Source organism: Poecilia formosa, unplaced genomic scaffold, assembly GCF_000485575.1.
Source record: "Poecilia formosa unplaced genomic scaffold, Poecilia_formosa-5.1.2 Scaffold749, whole genome shotgun sequence".
In the NCBI taxonomy this organism is placed as follows: domain Eukaryota; kingdom Metazoa; phylum Chordata; class Actinopteri; order Cyprinodontiformes; family Poeciliidae; genus Poecilia; species Poecilia formosa.
The window spans coordinates 77,284-87,921 of NW_006800688.1; the positions used below are offsets into that span (position 1 = coordinate 77,284).

The 10,638-nt window shown below is 36.2% G+C and overlaps 1 protein-coding gene across 3 annotated transcripts in view; it reads left to right on the forward strand.

Moving 5' to 3' along the window:
• The window catches only part of filip1l (filamin A interacting protein 1-like), a 78,227-nt gene that overhangs the window by 47,326 nt on the left and 20,263 nt on the right, over positions 1-10,638 (forward strand). The window contains exon 1 of one of the 3 annotated variants that reach the window (XM_007542987.2): positions 6,428-6,532. The exons of the other annotated variants lie outside the window; for them this stretch is intronic. The gene's annotated coding sequence lies outside the window, so the exon portion shown is untranslated. Of the gene's footprint in view, positions 1-6,427; positions 6,533-10,638 lie in introns of those variants that run through there. 3 annotated transcript variants of the gene reach the window in all.

The window sequence follows — 10,638 nt, forward strand, 5'->3', positions numbered from 1 at the left end:
ACGGGTTCAACTGCTGTGGAGGATTTTTTTTCCAACTCTTTACAACAGAGAAAATTTGATAACACTTTATTTGAAGGAGGGGCGGGAGGGCATAAAACTGACATTACACTGTAATAAACGTGACATAACAAAGGACATGAACATAAAGGAGCATTCATGAATGTTTATTACTGTTGCCATAAAGTGTCCTTCGGTAAATAATTACACTATTAATGCAAATTTGCACTAAAAGTTGCATTAGAAGTCCATTGAAAGTGTCAAATTTGCATTATTTGGTCAATAATGACCTTTTCAATACAAAGTTATATTAAAATTTATATAAAAACTCCATTAAAAGTGTCACCTTTGCATTAAACGTGTCATTATTTACCGAATGACACTTCATGACAACAGTCAAAAACATTCATGAAGGACATAAACATGTTATATCATGTTTATGTCCTGTTATAACAGGACATAAACATGTTATATCATGTTTATGACAGTGTCATGCCAGTCTTATGCACACCCCTTCAAATAAAGTGTTATCGAAAATTCCAACATGTTGAAGGATTTTTGAGCTCAAATTTCTCAAAGGTTGTACCTTCACTAGACCACAACAGACTTCAACTGTTTGAACATAGAGATGTAAGAAGATCTAGACACATAAGATGTTTTGATATTAAAACATCAGCAAATATCTGATGGAGTTGTGAAAGGAAATGCCTTGATTACATCACTGCTTTAACAGCCAAAGGCGAAATGTCTACATCACAATCACAGCACACGTTGTCAATAGCAACTGGCAATCACAACTGTTGTACAGCTGACCATGCGTAGCTGATGCGTAGCTGAAGCACTGACAGATCGGACAAAGAAAGACCGTTTGTTGAGTGTATGGCAAAAATCACTAAAAATGCAGAATAAAGGCCCGTTGAAGTTCTCTTGAAAGTAATTCTCGTGAACTTAATATTGTATTTTGTATGAGGTCAAACCTGAATGAAGCATTTTATGACTGTACTGTAGTAAAACCGAGCATTTGGTTTTGGACGAATTGCCCACTTGACTTGTTTTTGTCATTTGGACACACGTTAGGTTGTACCAAGACAAAAGTTTTGTTATTCAACAAGCTCTTTACAAACCAGAGCCCAAACCTCCACATTATTCTGCACAGTGTCAGAGTAAGAGTCATTCCTTAGTGGTTACACAATACCTTTTCATCTCCCTACTATTTGTCATCTGGCAGAGGCTTGTCACAGCAAACATGTTCATGTGGCCTGCTCTTATGTTTGATCCCCGACATCTGTTTCAAGTGTGCATTACTCAGAGCCCTCAATATGTCCAGGTCCCGAAATAGAATCCAACTTTGGATGACCAAACTGTTTGTTCCAAGAGCAAACATTGTGTTGCAGAGGAATGGGAACAAACATCAGAGTTTAGAGTTGGAGCCTCATTGACGGGGTTGATGGATTGCGAGGTTCCAAACATGGCACAGCACTCTTGTTTGAGGTGAATGTTATCAAGCATTGGATTACACACGTGTTACACAAGCAGTTTCATAAATGCAAAGGAGAGATTTGAAGGAACGCTTCATTTAATATCAAAATTGTTAATAGGCAGGAGGGCTGAGAACCAGGGCAGGGTGTTAGGCTGGAATGGTTATGCTTCTTTCCCAGTCCCTAGAAACCAGTATTAAATAAAAGACAGCTGTCATGTATAGCATAATAAATAGTCTGCCTCATCCGTCTGTTTTTTTTTTCTTTTTTATGTTTTAAAGAACAAGTCTCAATCTCCAAACCAAACCCAACTCCATGTGTTTGCATAGGCAGCTCTGGGAAGTTCCTGCTATCTTTGGCTTGGTCTTGTTCTTGCTGCCTATGAAGACATTTTCCACACGGCCTCATTCATTGTCCTCCAGTAACTGTCTCCTCCAATTGGTTCCAAGCATCGTGATTAATTCCAATTTCTTATATAAGCCAGCAGGTCACATGCGTTTAGCTTCAATTAGTTTCTGAAGCGAATCTGGAACGATACTCAGGAAGACTACATGAAATTTTGCAGTTTCGACTTTAAGGATCATCTTTGACGCATTTGGCCTTAAACCTGAATGACTGTTATTATCTCACTATTGTTTCCTCTCATTATGGTGTGCCTGATGTTTAACTGCCATCAGAAAGAATTAATGATTGAAGAAGACAGTCATTGAGTCATCTCTGGTCTAGCCCTGCTGAGCTGTGATGTGGGGGCTTCACTTGAATTCCTGTACCCATAATGCTTTTTGCTTTACATAACAGTCTTACCCTGTCATTTTAGATAAATCCCAGGAGTTTCTATTTCCATCAGCTTGCCTGGTAAGAGTCATAACGTTTAGCAACAATGACCTCAGCCATTGTGAAGCTGTGACATATTCCGCTCAGCGGTTTGGGGACAGGAAGACTTTTCGGCCTCGTCTGTCCAAGCTCAACATTCAGCCTAAAGAACACCAAGAGAGAACGGCGCCTTTTTACATGCTGTTCAGTGTGAGGGAATAACTGGCTACCATTCGATAATATCACAGCACACCAAAACATTAGCTGCTGCTGTTTCAACTGCCAGTTTTTCAAGAACATCTTGCTCATTTGTTTCTGCACCATTAGGTCCCATTGTTTGTTGAAATGGGTCCGTTTTTCATCCAACAATAGACACTGACAGATACAAGACCTGCCTGTTATATGACAAAAGGTGACTCACGGTAGGAAGAATTTTCCAAATGTGGATTTAGTCAGCCATATGGACAGAGTTCGGTGAAAGCATTTTGAAGGATTAACAATGTGGCACTGATGAAGCACTGATGCAGCCAGCTTAAGGTACGATTATGAATTGGCAGGATTGCCCCTGTTTTGTTTGTGAACTTATTCACTACCATCCATATTTAACATCATTGAGAAAGGTTAGAAAGGTAACAGTAGCCAGCAAGTTCAAGTGGCCATGTATAATTTACAGCAATTAATAATGACATAAAATGAATTAAATCAATTTCCACTTGTTCTGCAAGAAAACATGAGCCAATGTGAATTATGTAAAATGACTTGAATTTGTTGTGGTTTATTTTAACAACCTCAAATGTTAAAATGTAATACTTCTAACTCACAAACTCTTGAAAACATAATTTTAGTTGTTCAAAGCTATGACATTGTGATATTGTGAATAAACCACAACTCAACTCAGTGGCTGTGATGCTGAAAAAGCAAAAATGAAATAAGACCAACTGAATAGTATCATATGCCTTCTGGTTGTATACTTCTGGTTTTCTTGTTCTTATTTTGTTATTTCACCAAACATCACAAATAACTAATTTAAATCATATTGCATAAAGCATAGAGAACAAGAGAACATTTGAAGCTATTGTTTTAGCTGCAAACTGCTACTTCTTTAACTTCTTGTAAAAGCTAACTGAGCAGCAATGCTAGAACCAAGTTATCCTTAAATAGAAACATTACAAATTTTAATCTTCCTCTTTTTCAGAGCTGCTGCTAGGAATATTTACGTTAGCATACCTGCATATGAAACAATATATTATTTCCATCTGCTTTCGTGTTGTAAACATCTAATGTTCAGCAGGAGCTAGCTATTTAGCAGTGCTAAAATGAATTTGTCCCTACAGAGAGAGAACAGTTGAATATTTAGTAACTATATTTCAGTCCTCTCCTACATCAACACTGTAGTTATGGAAGCTTAAAAGCGTAAATTCAAGCTGGGAAGACTCAAATCAACTCGCTGGCCTCTTCCATTACCACGCCCACGCTTCAATCAACAAGCACCGGCGCGCAGCCACTCCAGCCAATCACCTCGCAAGAGTTCCTTCAAAAGCACCAATAAAGCCGGGCTCTTCAGCTTTTCAGCCGCGCTTCGACCCACCTCCTCCCCATCTCCACCTTCATCCAGACGAGCACCTCCGTGTTCCCTCCTTCCTAGGCTTTTCTCCACCACCAGTGGCCCCCAGGGCCCGGGGGAGAAGACTACCCTGAGCTCCGGCCCGAGCCGATCATCAAATCGCTTGATGATGCTTAGCACGAACATCTTCAGCCGGATCCGAGCGCCAAAACAGAACGCAGTCTAATAAATCCTTCTAACTGATGTTTTTTCTCCGTGTGAGTTTCTCCAGATTGAAATGTTTTTGTCGTATTTTTCCTCATTAAACTGTTATTTTCTTCTGCTTTACTGTTTCAGCTGTCTTATTTTCAATAGCAGCTAGCTGTGTAGCAATACTAAAACTAAGTTATAGGTAAAAAGGAAGAACAATTAAAGATTTAACTGTTTTACTTTCATCTTCTCCTACATTACCACTAGCATAATTTTGCAAATCTTTAAGAGAAAACATGTTTCTTTAGCTAAAAGGTTTTTTAGTTAAGTATGATTCACCATAGACCTGTAATTCCAGCATGAATTTGTTATCAAAACCAATGGCAATCCACCAGAAAATGCTATTACATTAGCAATGGTGATATGTTAGCATGTGCTTTACAAAATTACCCACCCATGTTAAGAAAGTCAGCACTAACACAGTGGTGCGTGTTTAAATTAGGCAGATTTGTAGTGCTAAACTAATTTGTATTTTTGTCTGTTTTCCATTCACCATCTGCTGAACTTATGTGCTGCGTAAACAGAACTTGTGATCATTATGAAACAGCAAGTAAGTGGATAGATATTCTTTTTCTTCAATAATCATTACACAACCAACAAAATGACACCATTCAAGTTATATTTATTTTACAAGCAGCTAGTAACACTAAATGAATCTTCTGGTAGTTGCAGTTTACTTTTTTCATTTTCAAACTTTAACTATGAAAGTGAAAGTGTCCCATTTTTATAAAAGTTTGTCTTTCAAACAATGCTGAAATGTACAGAAATTTTATCCAGAAATTGTTAAAGACCACACCTTGTGGTTCAATAACTTTTTGGTATTTTAAAGCCCAAACCATCAATTTGGCATCAATAATCAACTATCATACTATTATATGATATTTGATTATCACATAACTAACATGAATGTTGTTTCTTCTAATTTTCATAAAGTGCTCTTAAAATGCCTAAACTTACAGTTTCTAAGATACCATAGGATTTTTTTAAATTTCTTATAAACTTTTTAAAGTCTTTCTTTTTAAATTGTCATGAGTCATAACATTAAATACATTTGATTTTAGTACAGTCAATACAATGAAGAAATCACTATAAAATATTTTATAGAACAGCTGTGCATTAAATATGATACTTGAGGGTTTTATGGGTTGAATGTGTTTTTAATTCTTACCATGACATTTTTAACACATACATTTCCTATTTTTTCAATAGAGAAAATATGAATTTATAAACCCATCATATTGATGTCAATCAAACCCATTTTTATTGTTACTGATTTGTTTTATTATTATTGGAACCTTGCAAGCAAAAAAATTGTTCAATATGTACTCTGCTGAAGGACAATACAGTTTGTCATGTATCAATTATAATAAAAAATAATAACCTAGTCAGTGGAAAGTGGTGATAAAAGTGTGTCAAATGTTTTCATAATATCATCTTTTACTCAAGATAATTATTTAACCTAATGTATCAATTATGATACAAAGAGCAAACAGGTGGTGTTTGTACATTTCTTTCTCCTTAAAAGTTTCATACTTTGTTAGCTGTTTGTGTTCATTTACTGATAAAGAAACTAATGGTGGGACAGCAGTACGACAGAAATCATAGCCATTAATAAGGTAAAAAAAAAACAAACATCAAAGAACATGGTTGTAATTTAAAGCATAAAAACCAGAAGAAAAGTGGAGTATTTCATATAAAAAGGTTGAAAATCATTTGTATCATATGGCTTATGTAATATTAAAATATCTGTAAATCACAAAGTTTAACTGAATATGACTCCTGATGTGTAACTGAGCCATTTAGATAGATGTGTATTGCTGTTTTCTTTGGCTGTTAGTTTTTGTGTAGCAATCAGGCTGATCGTGTAGAAAACCTGATTCCATATCACAGTCATCACAGACTGCAAAATGCAGACGAGCTAGTGTACAGCATCAAGATTCCCCATAAACCTAATCAGTAAAACTCTTTAAACCTCACATATAAGAACTCCACTTTCAACTACCCACTATCCAAGACTTTTCTTAACTTTACAAAATGATTCTTGTAATTTCCTCTCTCCATAAATGTCTGGATTTGACGGGAGCCAGAAGGAAACACTGAAACCCAAACTCTCTCCTCTCTCTTCACCTCCTGCTCTGCCTCCGGAGCCCACACTTCACACATCATAGCTCACCTCCTCAGCTAAACGCTTAAAAGCTGCTCTCACTCACACACCAGCACACCCCCTTCTTGTGAGCTCTTGCAATGCAAAGTCCCATATAAGGACATGCTGATGATGTAATGGTCCGGGGGCAGGGAGCACATATTGTTTGGTCTAACTGTAGGAATGCCTACATTACAGCTACTCAGAGTGAGAGCTGTAGACGGAGCTGAAGGGTCGGCTGTTTTACAGCGAGATAATAAAGTCATAGCAGTAAAGCTGGGAGAGCAGGTAGGCACAATGGATGCTATCATTTATATTTAAGATTAAAAATGAACTATTCTAAACAAGCTGATAATCGGGAGTTAGTTACCTTCCTGTAAATGTACTTGTAGTTTTGTGTTGCTTCAGGAGAAAGTCTTTTTTTTTTTTTTATAGTTTTTTGGGTGTAAATATGGATATCAGGAGGATGTTTTTGTGTAGTTTGATGTCATATTTTAACTAAATATGGAATGGTAAAGTATAGGTTGTAAATTTTACAAGTTGGCAGCATTTCTCTGAACGCAAAAATCAAACTCAACTTTCACAGAAGCACAGAACCTGAATTTTGCTTTAAATACCTCGTCATGTTAGAGATTTGTTGATCCAAGTAAAAAGGCTTGTTTGGCATGTTTTATGTTCAGCTGCTAATCAGATTGAAAAAGTTAAAAAACTAACAGCAGTTTGGAGTCACAGAAGTGAAGTTTAAAATGTCAAAATGAAAGAAAACGACTAAAGATTTTGCATTTTGCTGTGAAACGTTTTTAAACTCCCTTTAAAAAATTTTTTTAATATCTACCTATTCAGATGAAAAATAATGCTGCATGTTTTTGTTTCCTCAACACATTTTTGACCAAACGTATTTTTAAAAATGCATATAAAAAGTAATATTTAGTTAGTGTATTTTAAATGAAATTTGAGTTTTTAATTGTGTAACCAGAAGTTTGACATTTACATTCATGCTTTATATGAAAGTTTTCATAAAAAAATATAAGGACATTTGCCTAGTTTGACTTTTTTTTGCATCACAATAGACATTTTAGGTTATGTAATTATAATACCTAAAACTTCTACGCAGATATATTTTTCTGTTTTTTTATATAAGAAAAAAATGACTACCTTCATCACATTTTTTCAGTTTTAAAACTGCATCACATTTATTTCAATGCATTTGGTATTTTATGGAAAAGATAAAAATATTTCAGAAATACTTAGACAATACAAAGACTGTATATTTTATGTCACTGGTCTAATTCATGTCAATTTCATTTACTAATTACTGTCATTTTTGGAGGAATTTTGCACAAAACTAATGTAATAGTTCTTAACTTTATGTTTATTTGGTATTTTTGACAAATGCATTTTGTCTTTGTTAGCGACACTTTCTTGTCACTAACAAGGAAGTGTTTGTATTTCAGTAAAAAAAATTTTCCTCCATTTAATGAAAAGTAGGACATAATTCATACATTTTGATTGCACTCTGGAGGCAGATCCTTCATGTGCTCGGCCTTTAAATGTAGCCGCTGCACAGCATCAATCATTAGCCGTTCTCTATAACCAAGACAGAGAAGAACATATATATTAGGTCATATGACCTAAGGAGCTGTGGTGAGGGGCGGACTATGGCGTACGCAGTGCCGCTCCAAGCTGCTGGCTGAGCCACAGTTTCCATCCTCAGAAGTCCTTTAGAGAGGAAGCCTGCTGGTGAGAACTGCTCCCGCCTGGATGCTCCTTCCCCTCTCTAATAGGATTTAATGTTTGCTAAGCTCACATTTGGGGGGGGGAGGGAAAACTTGATATTTTCAACAAAGCCAGAAACAATCCAGTGCAGCCCACAAACTCATCAAATCGCTCCGTGCAAATAATTTTTCCATGACACATTTAAGACCCAGGGTGGTTGTCAAAGATTCCTTCAAGGAAGCTGGAGCAGCTGCAGAATGGTGGTAAAGGCATGATGCTATGCTATGTATTCCTCCATGCTAATATGCTTTCAATATGAGAGGAACTCTGCTCTGCTTAAAATCCAGATCAGCTTCTCAGTGCGTGTTCTAGTCCAGAGGTCAGTGACCTTTCCGATTAGAGAGCCAAAAAATAAAACAGTCTGGAGTTCCAAAACCTACAGATGCTTGTAAATAGCTTCTTTAGATAAAATGTTTTTATGGTTAAATTTAAGAACCAAATTTTTATCTAAGAAAACATTCTTCTTCATAAATGGATGGTGTGATATTTAAGGAAGAAAAATGACTGAAAAAAAAATATTCTTGGTATCATCTATATACTTCTGCTGCAAAGATGACTAGTTCAGATATTACTGGCAAACATATAGAAAACCTGTTAACATTGTCATGCATGGAGCTTGTTATGTAGGCTTCAGAGTTGTTGCACTGTTGCCTAGCAGCAAGTAGGTCCTGGGTTCAAATCCCAGCCTGGAGTTTGCATGTTCTCTGGGTGCTTCGGTTTCCTCTGACAGGTCAAAAACATGACTGTTAGATTAACTGGTCGTGCTGTTTTATGTCAAAGCTCTACTCTAGTGAAGGACCAACAGAAATTTGCTCTTCATTAATGGCCAAATATGATGTTCACTAGATCAGGATCTCGCTCTAAACATACTTTTTTGGAAAACAAGCAATCAGCAAAGAATTTTGCCCTCCTTTGGAGCAAAACGTATCTCCCCTTCTATTTCGGCCGATGACATCACCCAAAAAACCAGCAGGAACTGAGATAAGGCTTTGAGTAAACAGTGACTACAGATGGGTTTACCCCAGAGACATGTTTGTTTTAAACTTCTCCCTAGCAACCATGCATACAATCTGTTTCAAAAGCAGCATTTTTTAGCATTTTTGCCCCTGAATGAGACAGCTGCAGTTTACTCTTTGATTTATGACCCATGAAGATGTTTTGTTAAACATCTTCATGGGTCACCATCAATATGATGGTGACAAAGTCACACAAGACAGTCACAAAAAAATCCTGGAAACTGGGAAATTCATCTCAAATTAAAATAACATTTTAAATGTCAAATTTAGCTAATTAAAAAAAATGGCTTTATTAAGTTCACCCAATGCTAAAATTGTCAGTGTTTTTTTTTTTTGCCATTCATGTAAATGTATGAAATAATCATTTACCATTTAAACCCAGATGTAAGAGGGAATGGAAAAAGTACAAATAAAAAACACATTGAAGGATTTTTAAATATTTTTTTTTTTTTTGTTTTTTTGTTTTTTTCTACATATTTTTTTGTCATATTTGATATGTTAGGAGTTTTGTCGACCAAAAAGATCAAGGTTGTATGTATTTATATATATTGTATTAATCCACAAAAAACTGCCTTTGTACCAGTCCATAAAGTAGTGCCTAAAATACCAGAACTAACACATTTTCACCAGTTTTTCTATAAAATATTTAATAATTTTTTGACACTCATTTTAAAAAAGTTAGATGTTTTGTTACATTTCATGTCAAATGAAGAATCTGAGTCAGGGCCGGCCCAAGCCTCCATGGGGCTCTAAGCAAAATTGGTTTTGGGGCCCTCTAGTTTTTTAACAATGTGGACTGGCTGCAATCAGCAGTCTGATCATTAGATCATTCACACACCAGCTATAAACTTATTGCATCTCTGGCAGTGCTGTTTACATTATGTATATGTGTAACGGGCATTGGATATACAAATGAAATTCCACACATGTATAATATAGGATACATTTATTGGCCAACTGATTTATCGACCAGTTGATTTCTGGGCACCGATTTCCTTAATTTTGGGGGATCGTAATCTGCTGATATTTACACTTGAAGCCCATGTTATCCCCTAATCTTATCTTCATCAGGAAAGGTTTAAAAATCATTCTCTGTCCTCTTCTACTCTACAGTGAGAGGTGTGACTGACAGACTGGCCCACCAGGTCAGGTCTGCACATTTGCAGTTAAGAATATTCACCCCACTGTTGCCAACTCAGTGACTTTCTTGCTATATTTAGTGACATTTCAGACAAAAAAAAAATGGCATTGGCCAAAATCAAAATCGGCAGGTCAGGCTTTTTAAAGATCGGTAATTGGCCAGAAAACTGCCATCGGTGCAGCCCTACACACATATTCATGACATTCTTTGATTAAATAAATTTCTCTGAAGAGTTATTCCAATTACTAAAAATGTCATTTATACCAGGTGAGTCTTTCTGCCTTGGAATGTGGATTGGCACGGGACTGATTCTGTGCCTTCAAATGATTTTAACAGAAGTTTCACATAATTTCGACGTTGTTGTAAAAATAATGTTTGTTTTACCCACAAAATTATTATGCTCAGCAGCAAACAGCATATCCCCAACTACAGCTCATCCATGTAGCAGCTACAGTGGGGAA